The 17329-nt window shown below is 38.4% G+C and overlaps 2 protein-coding genes across 11 annotated transcripts in view; one reads left to right on the forward strand and one right to left on the reverse strand.

The window, feature by feature from the left end:
* LOC5507331 (CD151 antigen) overlaps positions 1 to 17329 on the forward strand; it is a 52984-nt gene that overhangs the window by 11281 nt on the left and 24374 nt on the right. Inside the window, exons 2-4 of one of the 2 annotated variants that reach the window (XM_032375995.2) lie at positions 8714 to 8778; positions 11520 to 11563; positions 16239 to 16305. The gene's annotated coding sequence lies outside the window, so the exon portion shown is untranslated. The remainder of the gene's footprint in view (positions 1 to 8713; positions 8779 to 11519; positions 11564 to 16238; positions 16306 to 17329) is intronic. The other variant, XM_048729659.1, reaches the window with a different exon arrangement.
* LOC5507349 (neuropeptide FF receptor 1) overlaps positions 1 to 17329 on the reverse strand; it is a 35710-nt gene that overhangs the window by 10311 nt on the left and 8070 nt on the right. For 5 of the 9 annotated variants that reach the window (XM_032375984.2, XM_032375989.2, XM_048729654.1 and 2 more), the window contains exon 2: positions 13149 to 13280. The gene's annotated coding sequence lies outside the window, so the exon portion shown is untranslated. Of the gene's footprint in view, positions 1 to 1548; positions 1630 to 10267; positions 10501 to 13148; positions 13493 to 17062; positions 17325 to 17329 lie in introns of those variants that run through there. The other 4 variants (XM_048729656.1, XM_032375988.2, XM_048729653.1 and 1 more) reach the window with 4 other exon arrangements.

A 17329-nucleotide genomic window follows, 5' to 3' on the forward strand; every position in this document is an offset into this window, starting at 1 on the left:
TCGAAACTCGCGTCAAAATATTTTCTAACCGGCGCGTATCGATTAACTTTTTTATTTTTTAACAAAACGCTACATACTTTTTTATAAATGAATTTTTAGTTAGAAAGGTAGGTTTTGCTTAGAATATTTGTGGCACAATAAAAAGTATCCGTTCCTGGTGTTATTCTTGGTAAAATAGTAAGTGAATGGGTAGCGAATAGCGTAGTATTCAATAAAATGCTCTGCCACTTGATATGTCCCAGACCTTTGCCGGCCTTGTCAAAATCTGGATTGCTTAAGTAGAAGTCTTCTGTTTAATGCTTAGTTTGTGACTGCGGTTTTAGAATTTGATACTTGATATACGATATCAATATATGATATACGATAGAAGCTCGGTGTTTGAGTTGTGCGTAGATGTAATGCTAACTTGTTTATACAAATTAAGTTGGTAAAACTAGCTGTCTATCAAGAAATCTCTATGTCGCCGGGATAGCCTATCGCGGACGCTGTTTTAACTAGAGCCAACCCAAAGCTAGCTTGATTATATTTCCAATGTCCTGACAAGTAGACAACTCAGTAAAATTATCCTTTGTTGTATGTTTGAGGTCGGGCTTTTCAATTAAAGGGAATTTGACAGGCATTTCTTCAATTTCATCTCCGGTTTTGTGCGCAATGGTTATGACAATCGAGCAAATCGTAAACGAAAGCCATAGAAATATGCATGATACTACATCTCACGCATAGTTATTAAACCTTAAATAGATAATGCTTTTGAATGGAGCATTTGATAGTAGCGTTTTTAAAAGAATTATTTACGCACTCATAGTTTGATTTATTGGTCTCTCACGTAAAATGGAATCAACTTAAAATTGTACTCAATATTGATTAATAAAGTTTGAAATCTAATTGTGCATTTGCACAGGTTGAATGACTTTTCTCTTGTGTAAGGGGGTAGATTTTGTCAGGGCAAAATTTAAGCAACCCAAGGACGGTTGCATTGCTGTACGGGAAACCTTTGGGGAACCAAATAATTCGGCAAGCAGGTGGTATAGTACAACGTTTTCAATCGCTGTTGAGGTAAGGATTTGATCTTGTTTAATCATGTTGCTTCTAAACGGTGCTTTGAGTTTTCTTTTTAACGTTCATGGTACTACGGTAAATTTACTCTCCCATTCTTTCGCGAATGGCGCATCATGGTTGAATGGTATTTTCACTGCTCATGGTGGGATGTATAGGCGCTACAATTTTAAAGTCTAACTAGCAATTTTATATTCCTTCTATGATATGTCTACCATTGTTTTCTGTATTCTCTGCTACCGATAATCCTGAAAATATCCGCTTTTTAAGAGTAGGCGTATACCAGTAATTGAATGACCGATATCACCCTCCTGGTGCTGTATAAAATGTACAAAAAGGACGTGGTGCAAGAATAGTACAATTGTACCTACGAACAGACTCAAAGAAGCGCCTACTGGGCCAAAACATTAACATTTTTGTAACGTTATTTCTTACGTTTATCTGATTTTAAGAGTGTTAACTTGTAACATTACCCAAGGAGGAATTTCTCACCTTACTATGGAGTTGTTAGTTATTTACACTCTGTGTCTTGCCTGAAATGCAGTAAATGGGTCAAGATCTCATCCCCCTATATTCTCTTTACACCCTAGACTTAACACATGATTGGCTACTATAAACGTCACATGACCCTACTCTCGACAGATGATTGGCTATTATACAGGTCACGTTACCCCGCATCGCGTGAGATAATCTGTTAAGGTTAATTGCTTGTATTTTTTGTTAAATGACAATTTGTTTGTATTGCCCAGTCACCCAGACGGCAGACTTGAGCTTTTTCATTCCACATCCCAAGTAATCGTCGAGCTGGTTTTACCATCAATTAAGAGCAGAGTTTGAAGAATTGTTTTGTAAGAGTTAGAAATGGTAATATTCAGTTTTTCCATTGGCTCTTCCTATGTTTGGGTCCCGGGGTAAGGAAGCGCTAGCAATGTAGAAGACTACTGATACAGTCCATGAATTCAAAGGGTGGAAATGTCACTCGCCCGATCTCTGGATCGCTCGATTGTGTTTACCGATAGAGTAAGGAATAGAAAGAGGTTCTGTAAAAGCTTGTGCGCATCATGCAGATCTGGGATATGCTTCCACCTCGGGTTAATACGGTTCATAGTTTTATTCCCATATTGCAGTTTTTACGACATAGCCAAAACTCATTCGTTTTTAATTTAGAGACAGTAAATCAAAACATCATTAGAAACTTCCTCCGAACATTTGCAAAATTACCTTGCTGTCTAATTCTATTTTTTTTTTCAAAACTCCTCGGGCGCAGGAAGTACCGCGAAGGCTAAGTATTAAAGGAATGTTGATACCCTTTATAAGTGGACTGTCCCCTGAAGCTAGCAATATACAAATGGACGTTCAGCACATTGGCCACTCAAACGGCATATTGAAATATTAAAATGACAGTTCAAAGACCGAGAGGTGCTAATACGAAAAAGTAATTCTTTAGAATAAGGTGATATATGTGTAGATCCTTTTTCTTGTGGAAAAAAAAGTTCGATTGTGCGCTTATTTTTCAATCAACCCTTCGTAAGTGTCCAAAAAATAGGAATTGTTGAAAAACAAATTTCAGACGCTGAGAATGAGGTGGCTACTCAAAATAGACCACTAAAAGGACCAAGCGGATGGTTGATGCTGATAATATATCGAGGTGTATAGAGGTGTTGTTTTAAGAGCTAAACAATTATATTGTAGGAAAACTAAGCATCCAGGACCAAGTGATATTCAGTCTACCAGATAGAGACAAAATAATGATATGTTTATCTCAAACCAAACAGATTCGACATCTTTACAATTGGTTCTGTTAAACCCTGAATTTGCAAAGGATAACTAGAACTTCCCTCAAGAAGTTCCTTGGTTTTTATATTTGCCTCAGTTAAAGATTTAAGGGGTGGATCTAGGGGTGGTAAAAGGTTGATTTACAATCCACCTGTAGGCAAATTTCTGGTACATCCCAACGTGAAATCCATTCGTCATATAAATGACCATGCGAGTAGCTTTTGGGTGCAGTAATTACTTTTGTGTGGTTAATACCCCTATTATAAAACAGTTAAAGATCATGAAGCGGAACATGTGACCTTATAATCGCGTCTACCAATAACTCCCTTGTTTTATTTCCCTTTACAAACGTTTTAACATTTATAATAATACCCTAAAGCGCGAGTAATAAGCTTGGGTAACGAAGTATCGACGACGCCATCCTGTTATTATGACAAAGTATTTAGTCATCAGATATGGTACGACGAACCCATTAGCACAAGTCTTCTAGCACATAATCAAGATCCCATATTTCTAGCCATCTATCCGGAGATGGACTGACGATATGACTAACAGAAAAAAAAGTTTTCCGCTCCTAAGTACGGTTGCCCATAAACCTAAGTGAACTTTTTCTAACGACAGAAAAAATCTTAAGATCTTAGTGTTATCTGATTGACGCTAGTAGTGAAAAAAATAGTTTTATCTGAGTGGCTTTAAGTTTCTCAACATATAAAGCAGTAGAGCATCTAGGGGGGGGGGGGGGGGGGGGCTCAGGGGGTTTGGGCTGCCAGGAAGCCATATGTAAGAAAAAATTACCCCCTTTCTCCTTTGTCACTGAGCCCCCCCCCCCCCCCCCCCCCCCACCCCTTTAGCGAAAAGCTAGATACGCCCCTGTAAAAAGTTAATTTTTTTTTATAAACACGTCTATTTTTCAGTCAAGGCTGTGCCGTTCTTATCTTTTGAACGTTCTTAAATGTTAGCATATATAAATATATAATACCCAATGAATTATTAGGAGGAGAATTACTCCACGGAGTCAAAGCGAACTTATATGATAATAAAAGTGTTTCTTGATATACCGCCACAAATCGTTTTCGCAATGTTAAACGTTCGCCGCGCTCAAACTACACAGTTATGCTCAAATGCTCGTTTTCTTAAAAAAAAGTAGAGACATGCACGAATGCTTTTGTAGGTATGTACTTTATTATCTGTTACCATTACCCGATACGACCACAGGTCTATGATGTAATGGTGACTACAAGCAAGCACGTCACTCTTTACCCGCTTTCAAGTCAAGTTTATTTAGCAATAAAAAATACAAAGTTTACATACTAAGATATAAATTTTCGTTAATGACATATTGGAATAGAAGCGAGGATCAAGATAACCCGGATTGGTTTTACACGTAGTCCCCCTCTTATAAATGATTTTAAATTTCAATAACAATATAGCAGCAGCTAGTTCAGAGGGCTGAGAAAAAAAAAATATATTTATACATATTCGAGAAATCTTGAAGGTGAAAATTACTGTGATATATTGGTTTATCTGTTGGGTGTTCATAAGTTTCAGGTTGTTGAAAAGAGGTTTAGAACGGGCAAGGGGCTCCGATAAAAACAGACGGGGGTGATCGTCGGCAAAATCATTTTTAACCCTAAGGGATAGAACTTTGCGTGTGGTCAACAGAAATTCACCCTTCAGCACCCCCTAAGGGATAGGAGTTGGTCGAGATTTTATACCTTAAGAGATAGGACGATCACCCCCGTCTACGTTTCTGGAGATCTCCTTTCCTCCTATTATGTTTTAGGCTTATATTAAAAATAAGTGTTTTAAAAACTGCAAACGACTCAGGGGTTGTCCGCTTGTGTTACGTCACTTTAGGCCACTAAGCGTTTGCCCTTCACTGGAACAGCGAATAAATAATAACAATAAACATTTATTCCAGTATTTCCGCTGTGCTGTATCAATAAAAAATAATATATCAAATTATGAGAACCTTTTTTTTAAGCCTGAGATTTTATAAGAACCTTTTTTATCAGCCTGAGAACATGCCTCGGATAGCAGAAATAGATAGCAAAATATTGTTTTTTTAGTGTGAGATGCTCTAAAATGTTTAACCAAATTGCCTTGACAATAACAACCTTGAATATTATTTCTATTGGTCACATTTATAATTCTCTTCTAATAGTTCATTGGGTATTATATTTCTATAAACTTTAAATTTTTAAAAGAATATTTTCAACCTTTAAATACTCCAAAAATAAGTCGGCCCCCAACTGAAAATATAACGTTTTCTATGGACCGTATAACGTTTATTATGGACCGTATAACGTTTCACTGTATCAGACAGAGTGCAGGCGCAATATCTCAGTTTTGTGGACTTCGTCTTTCAAGAAAGAGGACAAGAGTTCGATTCCGGTCATTTAATTTCAACTTTCCTTTTAATTGTCTTTCAAACATGTCTTTTAGAGGGATTGTTTGGTCTGCGGTCGGTCGTGGGTCATGGGAGCTGAATATCACTTGGTCCTGGATGCTTAGTTTTTCTACATATATAATTGTTTAGCTCTTAAAACAACACCTCTATACACCTCGATATATTATCAGCATCAACCATCCGCTTGGTCCTTTTAGTGGTCTGTTTTGAGTCATGGGTCGTGGGTCATGGAAGCGTTAACAATCCACATCCCACGGATAACATAGCCGTAGCAGGCCTAGAATTATTGGGAAGGGGGGGGGGACCCCTACTGGTGTTTTGCTTATAGTTTTTGAAAATATGGGGGGAACATGCCCCCAATTATCACGCACATGCTCCCTCAATTATAATGCCATTTGTCGGATTTGTTTGGAACCATTATTGAGAACATTTTGATTGTAAAAAAAAATCATTGTTAAAAATCTCAATTGCTTCTTTTTTAGCAGAAAGTTTATTGTTATTTGAATGTACTATTTTTTCATCGAGAAAAAGAATAGACATAATTTGATTTAAATTGAATATATTTTGTTTCGTTTTGTTATTTTGGGGATGGTTATCGCGTTTCCATTATCTATGTTTTCAGAATAAAAAAAACGAATACTATTGAATTTATAGATTTTTACTGATAGATTGAAAAAAGTGGAAAAGCCTTAAAGCAAACTGTTTAAAAGTCCGGATGTTTGTGTTGTCGTCGTCACCCTCGCTAAAAGTTGGACTTTTAGCGTAAATTAAGATAAGTGCTTTGTCTGTCTCGCAATGTAGTTTTATTACTATTAATGTAAGGAGCTGTTGGCTACTCTAGTATGGCCTTAACAGCGCTAAAATCTTCCAAACTTAACCAGATAACAGTTGATCTATTAGAAGGAAGAAATACCCTCCAGAACACCTGCAAAATACAATAAGCAAAAATGTAGCCGGTGCAAATCACTTGTAATGGTGTACATAGAAATTCGTGGTGTTAACGATGTATGTTAGTTCTAGAAATGGAAAGTACAGTGTAAGACAGGGCAAATAGTTATACCTAAACAAACTCAGCACGACTACAACTTATAAGTGATTTTAGAATAATTGTACCCCTTCGTATAGAGTGTTGTTTGGATTAAATTAAGGCTGCGTTTCGTTGAGGTTCGATTTTCCTCTTTATTCAGGGTCGTAGCAGGGGGTGGGCCACTGGGAGCACGTGTCTCCCCTCCCAGATATTTTCAAAAAATATAAGGAAATGACCATTAAGGGCATGGCATTGTGCCCCTCCTATATTCCGAGGCCTGCTAAGGCACTGATGTTTGAACCTTACTTTAAATAACGTCCAGCCTGAGATTTCGCCAAATTTAAAGAGCATGCTAAGAACATGCCGAGGCTCAGATATTTTGTTTTGTTAGTGGGGTGCGTTCTAAAATGCGATATCAAATTGTGTTCATAATAACAACCTTCAATTCTATTGCTTTTGATCATTTGTAAAATTCTCTATTAACAATTCGATTCAACACTGAAAATTTAAGAACGTCCTCACATTTTCTGCCTTAAAATAATAAATAACAATGGCCAGCCTTAACTGAAAATTAGACTTTCTTTAAAAAGTGTATACCTTTTGTGGACCAAACCTCTGTATTTTCAGCGCCAGATTTTAGGGGTTTATCCCAAACCCTTTCGTAAAAAAACAAAACAAAATTGTTTTGGGTTTTGCTGTAAAATGTTTATTGAATGAAACGCTGCAGGAACTAGTATTTTCATAAAAGGCGTAGAGGGCAAAACATAGGTTTGAGACTTTATTATTATATTATCATATTATATATATTATTATTATTTATACAAAACAAAAAGACTGAATTTTCCTTCAGTTTCCCAAATGGGAGTAAATATCACGCTTTTCCAGTTCCTGTGGTGTTTTGTACACGCAAGGCACTCAACAAGAGCAAATATTGGTATTTTGTCCTTCCCTTTGTTCTCGTACCCAGCCTTTGATGGAATAAAAAGTACATAAAAAAATCTGAATCTTGCTTTAACTTCCTATAAAACTTCAAACGGAAATTTTTTCCCAATGGAAAAACTACAACTTTTACTCACTTTGAATAACTCTTATGCAAAACAAGAACGGACCTTTCACTTTGTGATGGCCATAAAACACAATATATATATACATACTGTGTCTCCAAATGATTTGCCAAATGTTTTATAATTGTTAAATATTTCGTTTTGTTGCCTTATGGTCACTCCTCAAACCTTTGTACTACAAAATGATTTTCCTGTTAAAAATCCACGGTTAATAACTTCGCTTTGTTTTTAGCGACCTTTAAAATCTGTCTTGGATATTCCTCTTTCTTATCTGTAAAAAGTTAGCCATTGCGTCACGCGTGGATAGCTGATAAAAAATTAAAATTACACTAATTACACCGACGTGTATTTAAGATTATATGAACAGACGAAGTGAGAAATATATGAGATAACAATGGTTGGAATTCTCCGATTAATGCTACAACCCACCTTAAAACGCTCAGGGTACCCTGGGGATGAAAATAAAAGGGCCCACAAGGCTCCTCGCGCCCAGTATAACAAGTGCCGTCCCACAAGGCTCCTCGCGCCCAGTATAACAAGTGCCGTCCCACAAGGCTCCTCGCGCCCAGTATAACAAGTGCCGTCCCACAAGGCTCCTCGCGCCCAGTATAACAAGTGCCGTCCCACAAGGCTCCTCGCGCCCAGTATAACAAGTGCCGTCCCACAAGGCATTGCTGGCTTTTTTACGCAGTGCTTCGGAAACCGTTTGGCTAAGCCAAAGGGGTGGGAAAAGAACGGTTGGGTCCCATATATTTCTCACTTCGTCTATTCATATAATCTTAATAACACGTCGGGGCGCTGCGCAGCCTTAGTGTAATTTTAATTATATTTCACAGACTCTGTTCGATATATATGATATAACAATGGTAGATTTCAACCCCAATCCTGGACAAGGGAGCCAGAAAGTACAATAGTATAAGGCGTAACGACGTTTAATAACGTACTGATGAACGAAACGTAGCGTAATGATGAACAGAACGTAACAAATGCTGTATGGAGAAGTAATCTCAGACTAGAACAATGCTTACAGTTTAACTTGTTGCAAAGTGTAGGTATCTGCTAATTGGGCTGTTGATAGAACGCCCTTAGCGTAATCTGTGTTCATAACTGGTTTGTAATAAAAAGATCTGAACGTAGAAGGCGAATACCAGTCCGCTATTTTCATACTCTTTGATAAGGACTAATGCGCTTTGAATATCTTATGTCTATGCCAGCGTCTTTCATGATAGACCTAAGTCAGCGACCTAAAGTGGTCGATGTAATAGGTTTGTGAAGCTGTATATATATAAGAACGAAATAACTTGTCAGGAGTAGATGCCGCGTCTCCAGTAGGGCGTATCCTCTCCGTCGCTTTGACGTATTCTTGCAAACATTCGACAGGACAAAGTCTACAATTTGACGTGAACCGGGCTGTTTTATCTGCATGGCCGGACTTCCTCGCTGAGGTGAGTGTAACGGTGACTCACTCTGGATAAATGGAGTGGAACCTGAGGTCCAGGTTGCTTAGAACAGAGAAGTTTTTGATTGAAAGGGACGCGTTCTCCCCAAAGGAGGTGATGTGGTTAAGGACAACCACGTGAGTGTATCTATGAGTTGGTGGACGAGATGTTTAGTGCACCTTGCATGAGTCGGACAATGTATGGGTGTTGACCGAACAGTTTATTTATCTCCTTTTTCTAAGCAACACCCCCTTCATGTCTTAAAGTGAAAAAAATGATGTCTTAAAGTGAACAAAATGAGGCGTTTGATTCATAGCAACTTTTGCTTGTGGCTATATTTAACAATTAGACCATTTCCATTGAGGTGGATAGTGGCGAAATATCTTCCGAGAGCCGAAGGCTCGAGGTAGATATTTTTAAAGCCACTATCCGCCACTATTGTTTTAGTCTATAAAACGTGCTTTAGAGCAATTTATTTTCGGTAACACTTGCAAATCGCCATTTTGCTTTATTTCAGGGTACAGGAAAACAACCACCTCTTAGGAGGTGTATATTGCATTTTATCCCGAGTTTCTCAACCAATCAAATCGCTTGTTCTTTGCGAGGTTCCCGAGTTTTATATACTAGAGAATATTATTCCTCGATTATTTCGTCTTTTAGTGGAGAGCTCGCCTTATTTATTAATCGCTTGAGCAAGACCCATGGAATTATGTACGCACTATGTACAGGCTGGAAAGGGGAGTATGGATAACGTTTCACGGACCGGTAAAAATAGCTTTCCACGTTTTACGGACCAAAAAATGACCTTTTAAATCTTTAAATCACGTTTCGCGGACGTCTAAATGGACGTTTTCACGTTTCTCGCCAATGAAAAAAAGGCCGAATCTCGTTTCACGAAAATACCCTTTGTAGTCTTTAAAGGCACGGTGGATGAAGGCAAAGAAACTATCCTTTTTAACACTTTATTGTTGTCTGTAACAGCATAATTCACTTTGTGTGTGTGTTTACCATAAACCTACAATTATCTGAATTAAAAGATCGAATATTTAAAGGGTGTAAAGATGTTATATAGTATAAAAAAAAGATTACATGAAATTCAAATAAAAATGTGACACTAGTGTGGTCAAGAAGGATTACTACTTGAGACATAAAAACACTTTGATATACTTTATATCTATGGACATCGACGAACCTCGCTTATAAAAGCAAACGCGGACGACGACGGCAGAAAACACTTGAAAATTTAAAGAGCCAAGCGTGAAATACACTCTGAAATGGACTCTGTCGGATGCATTTCAGACGTTACTTTCAAACTATGGTAAATTCATGGTGCATCGAAGATGGGAAAGTGTGTGCGGAAAACCCAAGAATCCTATATTCTTGAATGCAGAAATAAGGTCTCAGGTGTGGCGTTGCTTATTCTGGCTAAAAATGACGTCGTCGTTGCTTTAGTCCCCTCTATCTAGAACACCGACGTTAATATTATAAAACTCACCTTGCTCGCTTTTGCTGCGCCTGTGTGCGCCTCTACTAGCGTCTCATATATAATCACGGCCGGAGTCCTCAAGTACCGCTCATTTTTACATCGGGGTTTTAGTTGTACTTAATAATCTTTCAAGCGCTTTCAAGTAAAAATAGCTTTGAGCTCCGAACACAAACATCACTCCCAAGGACCTTTAAATGATTGATGGTTTACGGAACCTCTTGTGCTTTTTTTGCTGGAACTCTCTACAAATGCAAAACAAAAAGATCTAAGAGCAGACTATTGTAGCTTTTAGATAAAACTTTTTGTTTTGTTTGTTCGTTTAGTTGAATCAATAAATTTTACAGCCAATGGTGTCATAGTTGTGCTTTCCGCTCCTTGCGAACATGCCAGACTGGAGCTGCGCGCACCACAGGAGAGAAAACTAATGTCAATAGTATCACAGTGAGTTCACGAGGAAATCTCCGCTTCATCTCAGTGATCTTCAAACCCTATTCACACATAAACGTCCTTTAACATAAACTAAACCCACATCCGGCACGCTCGGAACATGTCGACTTTCAAGGGTGCTTTTCTATTGCCGAAATCCCATTCATTCCCTCGCTTCTTCCATCGTGCCCCGTAAGTGGGTCGTGTTGCAGAAAAAAATAATAATGATAGATATGAAAAAAGAAAAAAAGAGTACTAATGAATAAATGAAATATGTATGTTTTAGTAATATGAAAGTGTTGCGATATCCGTAGGGTGCCCATGTTTTTGTTACAATAAGAAGGCTCCCTGCAGCCTATGGGTGAGGTGTCCGTCAATGGGGGCCATTTTAATTTCATTATCACTAATATGCTACAGCTAACTTTTCTTGGTCTGGGTGTAATGCGTTTAAATACACGATAAAATTCAGCCCAGATGTCTCAGCAAACTAGCTCAAGGTATATTATAAAAAAGCCTTAATGATGAGGGTTTTATATAATCCTTCATGAAATTATCATGAAGTTAAGATAGCTTTATATGGTATCTTTATATAATGCTTCATGTTCTTTAGGAAATCCGATTGATCAACATTCCTATTGAAAATTGATGAGTGTTTTAAAAAAACTCATACAACTTAGTCTGAACTTGTGAACGAAACACGTTGAAATAGGAAGTGACATGGGATAAAAAGTTCGCTTTGTAATGTACCTATCCTCAGGTGCCAAAGTAATGGCACCTGTCTTTTCCCCTTTACAAATCATCTAATCCTTTGACTTATGTTTTTTCTTTGTTTCAGATGAGGCGCAGCGTTTGACTACGAAGCGTCAAATACTGTACAAGGTGAGACATAAATATGTTATGTGGATATTAATTGGACTCAGTAGTACAAGCAGCAACATGATAAAGAGGCAGTAACCTCGAAACGTCTGGAAATTTCTTTTTAGCGCTAGTCAAATCAATAATTATACTTCTTCGTCTGATAACAAGCGCTACCAGCCCCTACAACATCTCGTTGCACCTTTTACAAGTATTCGTGGACTCTAGCGATACAGGGTCGTAGCCATAACACTATAACATTGTGTGTGTGTGTGTGTGTGTGTGTGTTGGGGGGGGGGGGGGGGGGGGGGAATAGTTATTCCTTTGCTAACTTCCGGCTTTTCTAGGTAGGGGGGGGGGGGGGAATGGTGGAATATACTCTTTCTGCCCACACTCAAACTACGGGCCTGACAAGCAGAGAGTTGATTCAAATCCTTGTGGCGCAGCATATTTCATGGCAAACCAATCAAGAACATCCGTTCTGCCCTTTAACTCTAAGAAAATGCATTGATGGACACCTTACGGCGCTTTCGCATGGTTATGCCTGCAGACAGATGGCTAATGGACTTTTAGACGTTTCATTTTTTTTAGATATCGTTTTCCGATCAATATCTTTTTAACCCTTTTATCAGTTCCAGAAATCAAAGTTAAATTACAGTTCTTTGAGTTATGTACCGGCTGTATTTTTATCCGCGTTTATGTCCAGTAGATTCTAATAAGACTTTTCTTATTAAAGGGATACAATCAAAACATCAACAAGACCTTTTTATCTCAACTTGTTTGCGCCTGTACAGTAAAATAGACATGGGAATTTAGGGAGGTTCGAGTCCTCGTTCATTTTAGTCATTTTACATTTTTTCTTGTTTCCCCAAGGGATTCTTATTTTTTGTTGAGGGACGTTTCTGGGTTTTGTTAATTTTCAATTTGTTTAACCCGTTTGGCTCTTTTTTTTTTTTGCTCTTTGACCCGACCTCTATTTGTGGTATCTCGTCTTAACTAATTGAACGATCATCTGATATTTGTCAAAAGTAGATTTTGTGGTTTTACGGTTGAATCTTTTTGTCAGACTGTCTGATAATAAAAGACAATGATTCAGTTAGTCTTTTCTACAAATTACTTTCAGTTTGAGTAAATGGTTTTTAGAAAAAATAAGTCAGACTGTTTGTTAATTTGCAAAATTTGCATACGTCGCATTTGGCACATGTACCAAAGTATCAACATTTTATTAATAGGGCTTTTTACTGACTGATAACACAGTGTACTTGTCTGCTTCTTTTGTCTTCATTTTTTGTGCGGAACTTTCAATGATTAAGCACAAAAAAAGAAAGAAGTTCACCAGAAACTTAATTAAGATGTTTAAATTGTAAATCACTGAGCTGAGTAAAGAGCCATTGGTTTTCAGAGTCGAAGATACCTGACATTTGCCGATCAACACTGCAAAAAAAAATTACAATAAAAACGCGCTGCTAGGCTTGTCCTTCGGTCAAATTTCGGATCGTTTTCATTGCGATCGCCTGAAAATAAGCCGCTTTACGCTGTAAATTGTAAAAATGAGTTCTAAAGGCTAAGCCCACCTATAACGATTCATTATCCTCTGCGTTCAACTTACCAATTATGTCTTGGTTTTGATTTTGTTCAACTCTGCGACGCTCTTGTCCTTTTGTTTCGGTGCTCTTTGCTCTTCAGGTTCTGAGATCCTCTGTGGCGCCAGATTCAGTTTACACGGGCATTCCCAGAATATCTAGATAAAACGCAGTGTTTGTTTAATCAATCTAACGAATGTAAAAAGCAATCTGTTGAAAGCGTCTCAACAGCTTCGTATGAGCGATGTGTCACTTGCAATCTGTTCCATTAATGGTGTCAGATTCTGATAGATTTCAGGGTGATATTCAACCACTTTGCTTTTTATGAAAGAGCCTACTCGATGAGTGAACCAAGGAAATTACATTACTAGTGCTGAGCAGTGCGGGTCGTGAACCGCTGAGCGTATCGCATCTTAATGTTCACGGCAACTCATCGAAAGTTATGAATTGGCAAAAATGCTCCCCCACCCTCGTATACCCGTCCTATCCCTCAGTGTGTTCTAGAAATATGCTTGGCCTATCCCTTAGGATATAAGATTTGCCCCAAGTGCTACCCCTTAAAAATCTTTAAAAAGTCTGCTACCCATAAGGAGGTTTTTAAGCCCGGACCCAAACAATACAAAATCCTTCTCTTAATGAAGCCCTTGAATGTCGTTATACAACCAAAATTGCCATTGTTCTGTCATCATAGCTTACTTTAACGCCTGGGAGTACGGTGGAAAATACCTGTTTTGAATGTTTGATCCTTGCAGTCAAAAATCTAGAGAGCACGCCCTAAGGGGTCAAAATTTATGTTGGCCCCACCCATCGGCATGTGACCGGCAAGTAATCGGGAGTAAATGCTCTCCCACATGTTTAGAAATATTTTATACGCAATCAGCTGGCAGGCCATCGAGATTAAAATATCCTCCCAACTTTTTGGTAATATTGTATTCGCTCAGCAGTTCATCGAGAGACTGCAATTTGCAAACATTTCATTTGCAATATACTCAGTCATTATGTCGCCCGTCTATATGTGGCTATGGTTTTTGTCACTTGTAGAAATATCTTGCCCTTTGCCCGGAATATTGCGCTTTCGCGTCGACAATCGACAAATTGGCCATTTTCTCAGCATTGCGCTCTTATAAACCTCTTAGCATTAAAGTGTCTGAATTGAGATGTCGCTGGAAATTCTAGCAATTAACTGTAGTAAGATTTATGGCCGGTTAATAAGAAGTAAAAATGTGAAGGAGACGCTTGACTCTTCATTCAATGTGGTTGATTTATCTAGGAAATGGAAACATAACATCTCTCTGGATGTTAATTATTTGCATCTTATGGAATATTTGTCAAATCTGGACTAGCAAGGATCGACGATGTAATTTCAAAACGAGATTTTTTAATATTTATTTATTTTAATTTGCCCATAGCGAGTTATGAAATGAAAGATCTTCAAGTACTTTAAATCAAATGTAGTGCCGAACTACTCCTTATTTTAAAGGAACTCTTGAAATTGTCGACCTTATTTCATGCAATAAGGGAGTGTTCATTAAATATACCGAAGAGGGAGGGGAGATATTGAGGGGGGGGGGGGCTCCAATAATTTTAAACCACCAAAAGGGGGGGCTCCGAAAAAAAGGGTCCTTTAAAGGGACCTGCGCCCGTGCACCACTCGTTCATGCCGGAATCGCAAGCAACGACACGAGTTTGGGTTTTTCCAACTCATTGATTTTCGTGGTAATTTCGCCTTTGAACGGCCTAACGGAGGATCAGATTCCCTTTCTGCGAGGTTTAGGAATAAACTGAATAAAGAGTGCATCGATTGGAAGCGATGAAGGTGAAAATATGAAATCGAACGAGGAGAATACAGTCTTGTTTATACGTCCCAGAATCGCTTTTAGGATCAGTAGCGGCTTTCGTTTCAAATAAAAATTTCTTTGCGCTCTGTTGCGATTGACGCTTAACTCGATCTGATATGTTTACGTTTCATGGTTCATTTCTTATGGCAGTTCTGATTGGCTAGTGTAATACAAATGCTCGCAAAATCAATTGACGTCACAGAACACGGTTTTTCGCAAAGGTAATCAGACGGGAAAGGAAGAGGAAGTGAAGCGAACGATCACGTGCCGTCTGATAAATAAGGCTAAGCCAGTGATTTACTATCGTCAACTATCATCCACCCTGCCAAACGGTAAAGACTATCATCAACTATCATGAGAAATTTGAACATGTTCAAACTACACGTCGATGATAGTGCATAAAAGTTGGTCAACTATCATGAGAAATTTGAACATGTTCAAACTACACGTCGATGATAGTGCATAAAAGTTGGTCAATTATCATGAGAAATTTGAACATGTTCAAACTACACGTCGATGATAGTGCATAAAAGTTGGTCAATTATCATGAGAAATTTGAACATGTTCAAACTACACGTCGATGATAGTGCATAAAAGTTGGTCAACTATCATGAGAAATTTGAACATGTTCAAACTACACGTCGATGATAGTGCATAAAAGTTGGTGGACAAACGCACAAGATAGTTGGAACTCTCTCCAACTATCTTGGAATATCATGGCCGTTTGGCCGCTTATTTATTAAACATTCGCCCGCGACAAGCCAACAACAAGCCAGCTGTTGCACTCGTGGTTAACTACGCCAGAATTTTAAAACTTTTCAACAGAACATATAAAATATCCACATTTTTTTTCTTTTATCCAATATCAAATTTAACGATATATTATGTCTGTTATACAAGAAATTGCTTTCTAAAGAAATTAAAGCCAAAAGTTTTCTAGGCAATGTTACCCGTTGATTGGCTAGTGACTTGCTGATGTCAATCAAAAAGTACTTTTCTTGCATTCTAATTGGTTTACTTTACAACTGTCAAGGTGGCCACGGAAGCGCGCGTCATATCAGATAACAAGTTTCTTGCATCCTTATTGGTTTACTTTACAAAATTGGCAAGGTGACCACGGTAGCGCGCGTCGTATCAGAAAGCACGTTTCTCGCATCCTTATTGGTTTACTTTACAAAACTATCACGGTAGCCGTCGTACTGTAAAGCTATTTAAGGAAAAACTTATTCTAAAAGAATTCGAGGACCTTGTGATGACTAATTGAATCGCTTTTTTCAGACAAAAGAACGCCATCGATCCTGACACCTGGACACCTTTGTAGAGCTCTCAAAAGTTAATCTCAAGGGTATGTAAAATCTTTGTTTTTGTAATTTGTTGACTGTTATAACAATTGGTTTCAATGGAAGGTTATTTACTCTTTCAATAAATGATGTAGAGTGATGGGAAGGGGGGGGGTCCTAGAAAATTAGTTGCAAGGATACTGTAAACAAACTCCCTCAAGCAAAAGCTTCGCTTTCACCCCAAAATTACACAAGATCCCCGCTCTCTGGAAAATAGCCAATCGTGAAAGGGCGAGTGAGCCCGTTATTCCCATATAAATAAGTAGCGGTGTTTAGCCCTATATCAAATAAGGTTGCACTGGAGAATCAAAGTGTTAAAACCCGCAGGGGTTCATGGATAACCATAATTAGATGAGTCTTGATCTCTGAGAGTCTCTAGTGTTTCTAGGCAGAAGAAAACAAGAATGTTGAAGCCTCCCAGACCCGCTTGTTCGCTTATTCATTTGATACCGAGCAGCGCACACAAGAATAATCGCTTGTCTTGACTCTCGTCTCCATCGCATAACATAATTCACTAGTGCACCGGATTGCATTTCATAATTTTAAACAGCTGCAAATTATTTTCATAGAAAGAATTACGACGAAACAATTGCTATCCACTAACCATCGCTAACCATCGCTAACCATCGCTAGTTTTAACCCCATTTTCGCGGTTTTTCAGCGGGTGTACATTGTGCGCTTGGTTGTATATGTCATTAGTAAGTTCCTACACGTTCCTAAGGATTCCCTTCTGACTGAGCGTGCAAAGACACACGCTGTTACCTTGTCGTTTACATTGAGTAGTGTCCAGTAGGCCTTTAACGGACATCTTTTCACAGCAGACATGCCAGGCTAAAACACTATGCACTTGAGTCCAGCCACTCGACTGACCTTGCCGCTATCTCAATACCTTTTATAATAAACGACACGACATCTCGGGCACACCAGGGTGCTTTTCACAAAGAATATTCTTCAAAATTCTGTGCTCATGCTTGTTGCGCACTAATGCTTAATTCGCCTCTGCGCTTCGGGTTTAGCCTTTAGTATTTT

Source organism: Nematostella vectensis, chromosome 6 (genome assembly GCF_932526225.1).
Source record: "Nematostella vectensis chromosome 6, jaNemVect1.1, whole genome shotgun sequence".
In the NCBI taxonomy this organism is placed as follows: Eukaryota; Metazoa; Cnidaria; class Anthozoa; order Actiniaria; family Edwardsiidae; genus Nematostella; species Nematostella vectensis.